The sequence below is a fragment of the Heterodontus francisci genome, chromosome 1 (assembly GCF_036365525.1).
Source record: "Heterodontus francisci isolate sHetFra1 chromosome 1, sHetFra1.hap1, whole genome shotgun sequence".
Classification (NCBI taxonomy): Eukaryota; Metazoa; Chordata; class Chondrichthyes; order Heterodontiformes; family Heterodontidae; genus Heterodontus; species Heterodontus francisci.
The window spans coordinates 258,304,224-258,318,758 of record NC_090371.1 but is presented as its reverse complement, the minus strand read 5'-3'; the positions used below and the strand labels follow the sequence as shown (position 1 = coordinate 258,318,758).

Below are 14,535 nucleotides of genomic sequence, written 5' to 3'. Positions count from 1 at the left end.
TGTTAAGTATAAATAAATTCAGATAGTATATGCTGCCTGATTTCATTATCTTCCAACTTACAGCACAGTGCAAGTACTACATTGTTTTGAGTGTCAGAAGTCAATGTGGGAGTATGTAACTGACTGAACCAGTGTCGTAACAAGGAGGATGATTATACTATAATGGTATGACTTTGACGATGAGGAAAATTGGGCTGGATTTTGTGCGCTGTTGGAAGGCGGGTTTTCTGGTGGAGGGGGGGGGGTGGAGAATCAGCACAGATTTGTCCGTCATGGAACCCGACGCAGTAATGCTAGTTTCCAATTTTCTCGGAGGCAGCGCAGTTCCATGGCGTCACCTCCACCGTGTTGTGATGGGATCGTAGTTTAAATACGTAAATTCTGTTTTGCATGCATTAGTATCGAATTCGCCATGATCCTACCAGCCGTTCGCAATCTTCTGCATGACATGCGGCACTCACATGCCTTCACTTTCCCGTCTTTGAAAAGCTGGCACCACCGAAGCGAGAGTCCTCGGTGTCTGCAAAGGTTTGGTAAGTTATGCGTTGTTATCTTGTGGAATTTTATTTTAGCATCTGTATAGGTTGGATCATTTCAGGGATCCACCGGCGACATGGCTGGGGTCTCTCAATCTGCTACATCAAGGAGGTGACCAATGCTCTGTTTAGGAGGGCCAAGTCATTTATATAAACTGTAAAACTCACCATCATGCATGTAGTCTCAAGTCCCCTGCCTCAGTAACATCTATCTCTCCAGCATGAATGGCAGCAGCAAATCTAGCCATTGCCCATGTGACATCATTCGTGCAATTAATCATCATGCTTATTGGCATGCTAATGATCTCAGTGGTCACATTGGCAATAGTGTAAGGCTTATGATGGAATTGAAAAACACATATCACTCCATGATGGAATGTGGTTTTCAGACAATAAAGGCTGATGATTGGCAGAAAAACATATTTAATTAAAGTAAACATGACATATTTGTCTCACCTGTGAGTACCCATATGTGTCAAGGTGTGTTTTTCATACATTTGCAGGTACTCCTTCACAGTTACCTCTGCGCTCGCAGCTGGACTGGAGGTAGGTTGCTGACCAGGATGCCCCCTGGCCTGGGATGACTTCGGCAGTTGTCCTTTCTGTGCCTGAGGCCTGGAGGGCCCCAGCTGCCTGAAGACTTCCTGCACTAGCTCAGGGCTGTCCTCAGGCATCGCAACTGCTGGAGCTGGACTCACTGGCAGAGGGGCTGAGGAGCCCATGTCCACACTTGAATCACCCTAAGGGGAGACCCCAGATGTTGAGCCCAGCCTCTCCTCCTTCCTCTCAAGACTCGTTGGAACCTCACTGCTCTCAGATGAAGGACGAGGAGAGGGAACACTCGCCAGGCACCTGGTCCTTCTCTCGCCCTGTCACTGCTAATTTGAAGTCATGGCCAAGGCGAGGGTTTGCAGGTCACGGCTTATCTGTGGGATGCGGCTCTCCATGAGGGTGGCCAACCTCTCCGTGGATGAAGCTATGTGCCAACATGCCTGGGACATGGCAACAGTCATGGCCTGGATCCAGCATGCCCTGTGCTGTCAACATCAGAGGATCATCATCAGCCTGGGGCTCAGCATGGGCCTGGACACCCACAGTCCTCCGACTCCAGTTGCTCGGGTGTGTGTGTGGTGCCTTCACCAGCATGTGACCCGAATCTAAGGCCAATTGGATACCCACTGACGGTGCATCCTCTAAGTGTTGTTTGTCCTCAGATGTTATCGTTGTTTCCTCATTGTCTCTAAACATTTTCGAACACTGCCCTGCATGATACAATGTCAAGAACAGACATTTAGGTGTTATGGTACACATGTTGCAATGATGCCAGCATTGCGTTTCTGTATCAAATGTAATTTCGATTCATTCTGTGTTTGTCAATAATCACTCTCTTCAACTGGGACCCCGACCTCGACCTCCTTGGCTCCAGGCTAACTCGAGCGCCTCCTCTTTGGCCTGAGACAGAGGTCACAGGTCGGCCACCCTGTCACCGGTCCTTGCTGCCTCCCTGCTCTTGTGGGCTCTCTTCTGAAAGATCAAGGATGTAGCTATTGTTCCAAATGTCTCTCCATCACGTTAATGCTAACATGGGCCCCTCTTCTGCGCCTGGGGGATGTTGCTGCTCTCATACTGAGTCTATCATGGGTCTCAATTGGGCTAAGATAGAAACAAGGGAGACTCATCTCACTTATGCAGTCAGTAATCTGCTATCATTACGCTATGACCTTCCTATCATTGCAATGGCTGTGTCAACCGTTTGTCTTTATGCTTATGGGCAAGTGGATCTCAGCAAGCTATGTGGAACTGCGCAGCTTACCTTGGCTGTGTGCAGGAGGCCATTGACCCTCTTCCTGCACTGGACCCAGTTTCAATGGGTGACCCCACAGCTACAAACCTCCTCTGCGATCTCTGTCCAGGCTTGCTTGGTCAGGCGGGAGGACCTCTTCTTGCCATCGTTGGGGAAGAGGACCTTGCAGCCTAGAGGAGAATCAACAGGGAGGCATCACTGAATCGTGGGGCCACCCTTGCTCTGACATGGTCAGAATGATGCCCTTGGAGATGCTTGCTGAGTTGCAAAATTATGGCAAACCATTGAAGTGTTGCTGCAGTAAGCTGCTATTCAATGCAAGGAGAGTAAATGCAGGGCCACCAGCCATTTAAAGATGGAGCCAGCACCGGCTCCAACATCAGATGCCACCATTAACGGCGTTGCCAATGCCGCCCCTGCCACATGATTGGGGGGGACGGCCGCCATCAATATGCTTAATGGCCGCCCGCTGCATAATCGTGGCAGCACGGCTGCAAACATCAGAGGGGGGACTGCTGCCATTTTGCATACCTGCTGCTGCTCACAGCAGTGTGATAATAAAATCCAGCCTATCATCTTTAAAACTGCACAGTAATAAGCCAACGAACTACAGTTATTCCCCACAAATTGGTGATAGCGTGGTAGTGAGCAAATTATTGGAAAACATTTTGAGAGATAGTATTAATCGTCATTTAGAAAGGCATGGATTAATCAAGGACAGTCAGCACTAATCTGTTAAGAGAATGCCATGTCTAACTAGCTTGATTGAAGGCTTTGAGGAGGCAGGAGGGTAAATGAGGGCAGTGCGTTTGATGTACTCTGCATGAATTTTAGCAAGACTTTGGACATTGTTCCACATGGCAGACTGGTTAAAAAAGTAAAAGCCCTTGGGATCCAAGGGAAAGTGGCAAGTTAGATCCATAATTAGCTCAGTGGCAGGAAGCAAACGGTAATGGTCAATAGGTGTCTTTGTGACTGAAAGGCTGTTTTCAGTGGGGTTCCACAAGACTCAGTACTAGGCCCCTGCTTTTCATGATGTACATCAATGACTTTGATCTAAAAGAAGGGGGCATGATTAAGAAGTTTGTTGATGATACAAACGTTGACTGTGTGGTTGATAGTGAGGAAGAAAACTGTAGACTGCAGGAAGATATCAATAGACTGGTCAGGTGGACAGAAAAGAAGAAAATGGAATTCAATCTGGAGAAATGTGAGGTAATGCATTTGTGGAGATCAAACAAGTCAAGGGAATAAACAATAAATGATAGGATACTGAGAAGTGTAGAGGAACAGAGGGACCTTGGAGTGCATGTCCACAGATCGCCAAAGGTAGCAGGCCAGGGAAGATAAGGTGGTTAAGAAGGCATATGGGATACTTTCCTTGATTAGCCAAGGCATAGACTATAAGAGCAGGGAGGTTCTGGTGGAACTGTATAAAACACTAGTTAGGCCACAGCGAGAGTACTGCATACCATTATGGTCACTGAATGACAGGATGGATGTAATCGCACCAGAGAGGGTACAGAGGAGATTTACGAAGCTGTTGCCAGGACTAGAGAATATTAGTAATGAGGATAGGCTGGGCCTATTTTCTTTGGAACAGAGAAGGCTGAGGGGAGATTTAATTGAGGTGTATAAAATTCTGAGCAGCCTAGATCGGTGGTTCTCAAACATTTTCATGCATGGACCACTTAGGCAATGCAAAGGACCCTATAGACCAGCGACCAGTCCTACCTCACCCACTTTCACTTGCCACCACAACAAAACGCATCAGAATTAATGGGAGGAATAGCACTGCTTTTGATGAGACACCAATGAGGTGTTGTCTGGTCCCAAGCTGGAGAGCTTTAGTCTCATGTCAGGACTACGTTCACTCGGTTCCTCTTTGTTTTCAGCCCCACAAGTGTTGAAAATCCAATCTCGCAGATGTATGTTGCAACAGTAAAGTAAAACATAGAACAGTACAGCACAGTACAGGCCCTTCGGCCCACGATGTTGTGCCGACCCTTTAACCTACTCTAAGATCAAACTACCTACATACCCTTCATTCTATTATCATCCATGTATCTATCCAAGAGTCGCTTAAAAGTCCCTAATGTATCTGCTTCTACTACCACCACTGGCAGTGCATTCCACGCACCCACCACTCTCTGTGTAAAGAACCTACCTCTGACATCTCCCCGAAACCTTCCTCCAATCACCTTAAAATTATGCCCCCTGGTGATAGCCCTTGCTTATAGAACTACATTGCTATTGCTTGTGCTTATGACGACTCGTGCCGCACGTGCGGGGGCCAGTCTGATTGTGTGGCGTCACGCGGGAATGAAGGTTCTAGCCTATTCTCTCAAATAGTCTCAGCTGTGGCGTTGCATGTCAGTAACCAGCCAGCGGACCACCTGGAGGACCCTCGTGAACCACAGCAACAAAGTCCGACAATGGCCTCTGACGCCCCCCGCCCCCTTCCCCTATCCAGCACTGTTCATGACTCTCCAGAGCAACAGGAGAGCTACAGTGGCACTGTAGCCCCTTGCCTCAGGAAGGACAAGAGAGCTCTGAGGAGAGTTCAGAGTGGACCCACCGTGTTCAAAAAAAATTGAAGTGTAATGCCACAGGAAAGCAGATCAGTGATTGGTGAGTATTTCTCTTTTTCTCTCTCTAAACTAGGCATTAGATGCCATGAAATTAAAAACTTCAATCAGTGCGTGTATAACAGTAAGTAAATTAATAAGAGTATTAGCACAGAGAATTAATTAAAATTAGTTTAAGCAATGTACTAATTAGATTCTGAAAGAGGGAATAGAGATTTTTTTTAGATCATGGATCTGAGCTGAGACCTGTTGCTTGCGATTCTTGCACCATGTGGGAACTTCAGGACACTTCATGTGTCTTGGGGAACCACGTGTGTAAGAAGTGTCTCCAGATGCTTCAGGATTTCTGAGCTTGTGGGGCAGCAGGAGACACTGTAGAGCATTAGGGAGCAAGAGAGCTTCCTGGATTGTACGTTCCTGGAGGTTGTTACTGCACTGGCACTGAAAGTTCCGGATAATAGATGGGTGGCCACCTGGAAGTGTAGGAAGAAGCAGGAAATGCAGGAGTCCTCGGGGTATGTGCCACTTGCAAACCGGTACCCAGCACTGGAGACGCTGGGACTGATGACACGTTGAAGGAATACAGTCCAGACCATGGCACAAATGGGTAAGGGACTATACAGGAGGGAACAGCAAAAGAGTAGAATACCAGTTGTTATAGGAGATTCCATAGTTAGGGGGACAGACAGGCATTTCTGTAACAGTCATCGTGAGTCCCGCATGGTGTGTTGCCTCTCTGGTGCCAAGGTAAAGGACATCACAGAGAGGGTGTAAAATATTCAGCAGGGGGAAGGGAGTGATCCAGAAGTTGTGCTACATGTCGGTACCAACAACATAGAGAGGGCAGGTATTGAGTCATGGTCAGATTTCCAGGAGCTAGGGAGGAAGTTAAAGTGTCAGAGGTCAGCAGCAGAGTAGCAGAGCAACAGGAGAGCTATAGGTAGCGAGTCCCTGAAGGTAGACTTCAATCAAAGAACCCGGAGGTAAGGGAGCACAAGCGTCAGGGAGAGAGGCAACTAACTGATTGTTGAGTAGTCGGTGAGTGTTTTTATTCCAGGTCAGATCAGGAACAAGTCTTCAGTTTATTTCTGGTATGTTTAGATAGTAGCTTTATAAATAGAGGCATTTACATTTTTTCCAGAGTTTTAATACTTAGTTCAAGTTAGTGTGTAGAAAAAGAAAACAAAACTTACAATAAACTTAAAAGTGGATACAATTAATATAAATAATCTAGACTAAGATATGCCAGAGGAGGTTGTGTGTCTGGACTGCAGTATGTGGGAGTATGTGGACAGCACAACTGGCCCAAGCAAACACATCTACAGTAGATATCTCCAACTTAAATCTCTCTGGCTCAGAGTTATTGAGCTGGAGGGGGAGTTGGAGACACTCAGGCATGTAAGGTAGGAGGAGCAGTTTCTGGAGAGTTTGCTCCAGACTTCAGTCAACCTCATAAAGGGGTGAAGGTTCAGAATGGGCTTGGTGTGACCATTAGTGCACAGTGTGAAGGGAGATAGAGAATAAGAAACTGTAGAGGTGATCCAATCCAACAGGTACAGTGTACTTGCTACATGTGAGAATAAGAATAAAGACTGTTGGAAGGACAGACAGAATGCAGACCATGGCACCTTGGAGCAGGAAGCTATTCAAAGGAGCCAGGAGGAGGAGGGGAAGCGCAATGTGATAGTTGTAGAAGATTTGCTAATTAGGAGAACAGGTAGCATCCTCTGAAAGCAGGATTGAAAGTCCCACATGGTGGGCGCTATTTTATGCTCTCCCCCGTGGAGAGTTTGGAGGTGGGGAGGGCATTTAATCAGGCGGGACGGTGGTGCTTGGGGACCTCACCACCTTCCTACCTCCACCCCAATTAAGTCAGTGGTGGGAAGGCCCATGGACGGCCTTCCTGCCCCACTGCCAATTGAGTCCTTAAGAGGCAATTAGTGCCCAATTACGGGCCTCTTCCCACCACTGCTGGTATTAACCCAGCAGTGAACAGACCTGTCACCAGGCGCGGACATGCAAACCCGTACGGGGTTGCTTATGGTCTCCCAGAGGGGTGTACCTCATTCAAAGGCAATCAGCGCTGATTGAGGGACCTGGCATTGGGAAGAGGGATGCCTGCTGAAAGCCACCTCCTGACCTTGCTGCCCACACCCCGCTCCCCCCACGAAATCCTTCACACCATCACTTACCACTGGCCTGGATCACTCTGCAATTCTTGGTCTCTAGTGGATGTCGTTCTGGCAGCAGCCATTGCCATTCAAAAAAGAATTTAAGATGATACAGAAGAAGCATATACCCATAAGGGGTAAGAGCTCTAATTACCAAAATAGAATCATAGAATAGTTACAGCACTGAAGGAGGCCATTCAGCCCATTGTCCACACCAACATTCTACAAGATCATTTTGGGAGGGCTAACAAGGCAAGGGAATATACAATGGATGGTAGGACCCTAGGAAGTACAAAAGGTCAGAGGGATCTTGGTGTACTTTTCCATAGATCACTGAAGGCAGCAGCACAGGTAGATATGGTGGCTCAGAAGGCATATGGGATACTTGCCTTTATCAGCCCAGGCATGGAATATAAGAGCAGGGAGGTTATAATGGAGCTGTATAAAATGCTAGTTAGACCACAGCTGGTGTACTGTGTACAGTTCTGGGCACCACACTATAGGAAGGATGTGATTGCATTGGAAAGGGTGCAGAGGAGATTCACCAGGATGTTGCCTGGGCTGGAGTATTTCAGCTATGAAGAGAGATTGGATAGGCTAGGGTTGTTTTCCTTAGAACAGAGAAGGCTAAGGGGGAACATGATTGAGATATACAAAATTATGAGGGGTATTGATAGGTTAGATAGGAAGAAACTTTTTCCCTTGGCAGAGGGGTCAATTACCAGGAGGCATAGATTTAAGGTAAGGGGCAGGAGGTTTAGAGGGGATTTGAGGAAAAAATATTTCACCCAGAGGGTGGTTGGAATCTGGAACACACTGCCTGAAGAGGTGGTAGAGGCAGGAACTCTCACACCATATAAGAAGTATTTAGATGAGCACTTGAAACGCCATAGCATACAAGGCTACAGGCCAAGTGCTGGAAAATGGGATTAGAATAGTTAAGTGCTTGATGGCCGGCACGGACACAATGGGCCAAAGGGCGTGTTTCTGTGCTATATAACTCTATGACTCTAACAGCAATTCTGCTCGTTGCACTCCCCCACCTTTTCCCTGTAGTCCAGCAAGTATGTTTTTCTCTTCAGATGCTTATCCAATTCCCTTCTGAAAGCCACAGTTGAATTTGCCTCCACCACACTCCCAGGCTGAGCATTCCAGATCCTAACTACTAGCTGCAGAAAAAAAAGTTTTTCTTCCTGTCACCATTGCATTGCAATGCCATTTACCAACCAACTTAAATCTGTGTCCTCTGGTTCTCGACCCTTCTGCTAACGGGAACAGTTTCTCCTAATCTACACTGTCTAGACCCCTCATGATTTTGAACACCTCAATCAAATCTCCTCTCAACCTTCTCCTCTACGGAGAATAATCCCAGCTTCTCCAATCTATCCTCATAACTGAAGTCTCTGATCCCTGGAACCATTCTTGTAAATCATTTCTCCACCCTCTCTAATGCCTTCACATCCTTCCTAAAATGTGATACCCAGAATTGGACACAATACTCCAGTTGAAATTGAACCAATGTTTTATAAAAGTTCATCATAACTTCCATGGAATGAGACGGCCCAGGGTAAACGAGGCAAATCTGTTAATGGATAAACAGGTAAGAGACAATATAAAATTAAAAAAGAAGCATAAAAAATGCAAACAAAAGCACCAATCCTGACGAATGGGAAAGATACAAAGAATAGCAAAGGGTGTCAAAGCCGATAGTAAGAGCTACAAAAAGTGAGTATGAAAAGAAACTTGCAAGGGATATCAAAATCAACACAGATTTCTTACAATTATATTAGTGTGGGTGGTCACGTGCATTGTAGGACTCTTGAAAACTGATAACAGTGATATACGGAAATGGTGGACATGTTGAATAATTATATAAGTATTTACAGTAGAGGAAGAGGTCAGCATGTCAGATATCCCAAGGAAACTATTATTAAATCAGGGGCAGGGATTCATCAAAATTAGCATAAGCAAAATAACAGTAATAAAATATTGACACTACAGAGTGACAAACCCCCAGGATTAGATGGTTTCTATCCCAGGGATTTAAAAGAAGTAGCTGGGAACATTACAGATGCCCCAATTATAACCTTTCAAAGTTCTCTTGATTCAGGAACCATTCCTTTAGATTGGAAAAATTGTGCATATCATTCTCATTTTTAAGAAAGATGAGAGAGGGAAACTAGGGAATAACAGATCAATTTGTATAACATCTGTTGTTGGGAAATGACTAGAGTCTATAATTAAGGATGGAGTGAGTGAACATCTTGAAATCTTTCAGCTGATCAGAGAGAGAACCAGCATGGATTTGAAAAGGGTAGGTCATGCCTGATTAACCTGATTGAATTTTTTTGAAGAGGTGACTGAAATGTGGACAGGGGAATGTCTGTGGATGTTATTTATATGGACTTCCAGGAAGCATTTGATAAAGTCCCTCATGAGAGACTGTTAGCTAAATTTGAAGTTCATGGAATTGAAGGCAAATTATTGTCCTGGTTAGAAAATTGACTGAGCGGCAGAAGGAAGGGATTATGGATAACAGGCAGATACTCTAATTGGTAGGAATAACTAGTGATGTCCCATAGGGATCTGTACTGGGGCTTCAACTATTCACCATATTTATTAGCGACTTAGATAACGGAATAGAAAGCCACATATCCAAATTTTCTGATGACACGGAGAAAGGCAGCATTGTAAGAAGTGTAGATGAAGCGTATGATTCCAAAGAGATATAGACAGAGTAAATAAATGGGTAAAACTGTGGAAAATAGATTTCAATATAGGCAAATATGAAGTCATCCAATTTGGACATGAAAGGATAGAACAGAGCACTTCCTAAATGGTGAAAACCTAGGATCAGTGGAGAGACATGGAGTTCTACGTAAATAGATTATTAAAATGTCATGAACAGGTACAGAAAATAATCAAAAAGGCTAATAGAATACAAAGTCCTGGTTAGACCACACCTGGAGCACTGTGAGCAGTTCTAGGCATCCCACCTTAGTAAGGATATACTGGCCTTGGAGGAAATGCAGTGTAGATTTACCAGAATAATACCTGAACTCCAAAGGTTAAATTACAAGGAGAGATTACACAACCTAGATTGTATTCCCTGGAATTTAGAAGGTTAAGGGATGATTTGATTGAGGTTTTTAAGATATTAAGGGGAACAGATAGAGTAGATACAGAGAAACTATTTCCACTGGTTGGGGAGTCTAGGACCAGGGGCATAGTCTAAAACTTAGAGCCAGATCTTCAGGAGTGAAATTAGAAAACACTTCTATAGACAAAGGGTGATAGAAGTTTGGAACGCTCTTGCACAAATGGCAATCGATGCTAGATCAATTGTTAATTTTAAATCTGAGATTCATAGATTTTTGTTAGAACAGGCTCGAGGGGCTAAATGGCTTTCTCCTGTTCCTACGTTCCTTTATACTGCTCCATGAAAATTGCTTCTAAATGCACTAAAGCAATTTTCATGGAGCAGTATAAAGGTAGAGTATTGGTTGAAACTATAATATCTGTCCTATTAGTGAAATAGTCTGAAGGATTTCAAATGGCAGTAAATATTTTGTAATTTATCTCCCAATCAAAAAAGCACAAATTAGTTCATGACAGCCACTGTTCCAGTGTAATCCACTATTTGGAAATTGTTGCCATGCAGACTTAAATCTCTTTGCCATACTTTTCGTTACAGTTTTTATTTTGAAATAAAAATCTTCACTTCACAATGAGGACCGTTTGCCAGAAAATTCTTAATGTTGTTGTCTCATGCGATCAGTAACAGCACTTATGTGCTTTCTGAAAATATTGGATGTGTAGCAGGTCAAAGTGGTAAACACCCTATAATTGTAGCTGTACAATACTTGTTACACTTCACCCAGATACCTAAAATACCATCAGAAAGCCAACATTGAGCGATTTCCTGACTTAAAATCAAAATTTCATCTGTAATGTTTTTCTTATTCTCTATTTGTGGCCACACCACCCTTCTTGTTCAATATGGAATGATCCAGATCTTCACAACCACTGTCAAATATAACTCACCAAAAGGTGCACTTGCAGAAAGGGACCCAGAATAGTTTTACTGGTGTTCATCATGTATTTTAACATAGATAGACAAATGTTGCTTATTGGGGAACATTTGAATGTAAATATCAGTCTATAAAATGATTCAGATCCATGTATCATGATAAATATGGATAAAGAAGGTCATTTGGCTCATTTTAACTCATACTTACAGAAATATTCTACTGCCACACCCCCCCCCCCCCCCCCCCCAACACAACGTCTAATTGTTTCTTATTTGCATCCCACTGGGAGCATAATACACAGGAGCTGCAACTAACAGATGACTCTTTACATGACTTTATAATGTTGTAAAGATGAGCAGATCTAAGAAGTGCATTGACTTGGCAATTTTATATAAGCCTACTGGATGTATCAGCAATAAGGTCAACAATAATCACAGCTATTTTGGATCCCCAAGATGATATCATTTTAAAACCAAGGTGAATATACTGCTGTTAATAAAATGTGAGGCAGATATTTTAAAGACCACAACATAAGGGCGGTAAGGGACAGAAAGCTAGGAAAAGACAGTGCAATACAAGTACTTTAATTTGTTCAAAGCCTCTATTGGCAAATAGAATCTACATGTTTTTACAAGCCTATAGAAAAACCATTTGTAGATAACTGTAGAGGCACTTTTGAAATGTAACAGATGCTGTAATAGTGCAGGATTTTAAGAAGGATTAAGGTTTGCTCAGTAGCCAATCAAATTGTACACTGTAATATCAATAATCTGCCTTAAGACAATAATGCAATACTAATTCAAACAAACAAGATTTCTATTTTCTATTCGGTTTTAGCAGTAAACAGTTACAGTTAATAATTTATTGTACAGAACAATTCCAGTAATGGAAAAATAGCATGTTGTTCAGTAAATCTTATTTTTAAAAGATACATGTTCACCTTCAATGGATTGTTAGGTAAGTTCTAATTAGCATATTTGTAAATGAATATATATTTTCTTTCCTTTCCCTCTGTTAATTAGGTGAACTGTGCAACCTAGTCCTGCAACAAGTACATGAAGGCAGCCTAAAAACACTTACTGAATTCTCCCTCCCTTTCTTATCTTTGCTTGTGATAGCAGAGATTCAGAACTCGCCGTGTGGGAAATTACTGAAGTAAACTCACGTCCAACCACTCTGGTACAGTTCTGCTTTGTTTGGTTTTTGTGGGTTTGAGTAAGAAAGTTTCCAAAAACCCATTCTTCCTTGAAAATTCATCAGTTCATGGTGTGAATTAATGCATGACAGTATGACTTATTTTTGATTTGACAGGTCAATCAATATCCTCACCTTCATAGCTTCTAATGTGCAACCCGTCTGTATACTCAGCTTGTGTTAAAAATACTTAACCAGAAAAAGCAGAACAGCTCGTCTCAAATACACGGACACTTGGAAAACTGCCATCGGAACCGTTTTGCTAAGATTGAAAATGGGAATGTTTTCAGAAGTTTCTGAATTAATCACGATGTTTTGTTGCAATTTTCAAAGCATTTGTGACAAAGCTGAAAATTCCGCATGACTGCAGAATTATATGCTTGCTGTTGATTACAAGCGATTGCCACAAAATTCTGACATTGACTGCACAACAAAAAAAGCGAAAGGGGGTTTAGAACTGGTTGTTGTCATGAAGACTGTATCAAGCGAACGTCAAAATTCATTACTTCCAAAAAGTATTTTTAAACAAGGCTCAAAATAAGCCAGGGATCTGAACGGTAAGTGCACAAGTTGCTTTTCCCTAAAGCAGTGTGAAGCATTTCATTATTATAAATGCCTCGTACCGTTCTTTCTTACACAGCTTACCGCTGAAGTAAGAAAATTGCGATAAGGCATGTTGGGATAGAATGGGAACGATGAGGTTTCAGTTTGTCGTCTAACACTCTGAATGTACTATGAAAAAGAGAGGGCTCTCGTTATCACACAGTGCCCACTTTAAAAAGTCTTGCTGTCCAAAACTTCCCAAGGGAAATTTACGACACATGTTGCAAGTGTTTTGAAAAGTGACCTGTTAGCACTGAGACTGTTGTGATTCAGAGAAAGCTCTTGCAGGAAAAGTGACCCTTATTTCAGTATGCTGCATTCTACTGCTAGAACAAGATGAGAAGAAAATATCAAACACCATAATTAAACAATTTTGTAAAAATACAGTTAGTTTTTCTTATTCTGATTATTCCATTATAATACTAATCTTCAAGTTTCCTACCTGCTGTAGCAGAACTCTGTTCAGTTTTGATCAGGAGGCTTTACTGAACGAGACCTTTTTGTCCGAGCATTGTGTACTGTTGAAGGCTAGATCTAAGCTGTAGGCCAAGAATTTCACTAAAAGAAAATAAGGTTGAAGTAGCACGAACCCTCAGTGCTTCCCTCTCCTGACGGAAAGCCACATCTCATGATTGAACACAGAGCAGCAGCACCTTGTGCCTTGCTGCTTCCTTTAATTCCAGAGTAGATCTAGTGTATCTGGTCCTCAGTCAAGGTGAGAGCAGAAACTTAGATAAACTTATGCTGGGGATGTGCTTGGATTGCCATTCTCAGTGTATTAAATTGATCTCTACTGTTCAACAACATTTTGTATTTATATACCACCTTTAAGATAATAAAACATCCCGCTTCACGGGAGCGCTATAAAGCAAAATTTGACATCAAGCCACATAACAGGATATTTTGTCAGATGGCCAAAAGCTTGGTCAAAGAGGTAGTTTTTAAGGAGCGTCTTAAAGGAGAAAAGACAGGTAAAGAGGTGGAGAGGTTTAGGGAGGGAATTCCTGAACTTAGGGCCCAGGCAGCTGAAGGCACGGCCACCAATGGTGCTGCAATTAAAATCGGGTGTGCTCAAGAGGCCAGAATTAAATGAGTATGGATATCGCGGAGGGTTATGGGGCTGGAGGAGATTACAGAGGTAGGGAAGGGAAAAGCCATGGAGGAATTTGAAAACAAGGACAAGAAGGTACGGAAGGTGGGCATTCAGTCCATTGAGTCCCCATTCTATCCACATAGCCTGGCAATTTTATTTCCTTCAAGTGCCCATCCAATTTCCTTTGGAAATCATTATTCATTTCTGCTTCAACCACTCTCATGGGCAAGGCGTTCCAGGCCATTACCATTCGCTGCATAAAAAAGTTTTTCCTCACATCCCCACTGCCTCTCTTGCCCAAAACCCGAAATCTGTGTCCCCTAGACCTTGTACCATCAGCTAAAGGGAACATCTTTTCTTTGTCCACCTGGTCTAAACCTGTCAGAATCTTGTACACCTCTATCAAATCTGCCCTCAATCTCCTTTACTCCAGGGAGAACAATCCCAGCTTCTCCAACCTAATCTTGTAGCTAAAATTCCCCGTCCCTGGATCCATTCTGGTAAATCTTCTCTCC

At 43.3% G+C, this 14,535-nt stretch overlaps 1 protein-coding gene across 1 annotated transcript in view; it reads right to left on the bottom strand.

Moving 5' to 3' along the window:
• The window catches only part of LOC137375957 (ETS-related transcription factor Elf-2-like), a 165,097-nt gene extending 151,710 nt beyond the window's left edge, over positions 1–13,387 (bottom strand). The window contains exon 1 of the mRNA XM_068043757.1: positions 13,370–13,387. The gene's annotated coding sequence lies outside the window, so the exon portion shown is untranslated. The remainder of the gene's footprint in view (positions 1–13,369) is intronic.
• Positions 13,388–14,535: the final 1,148 nt, after the last annotated feature.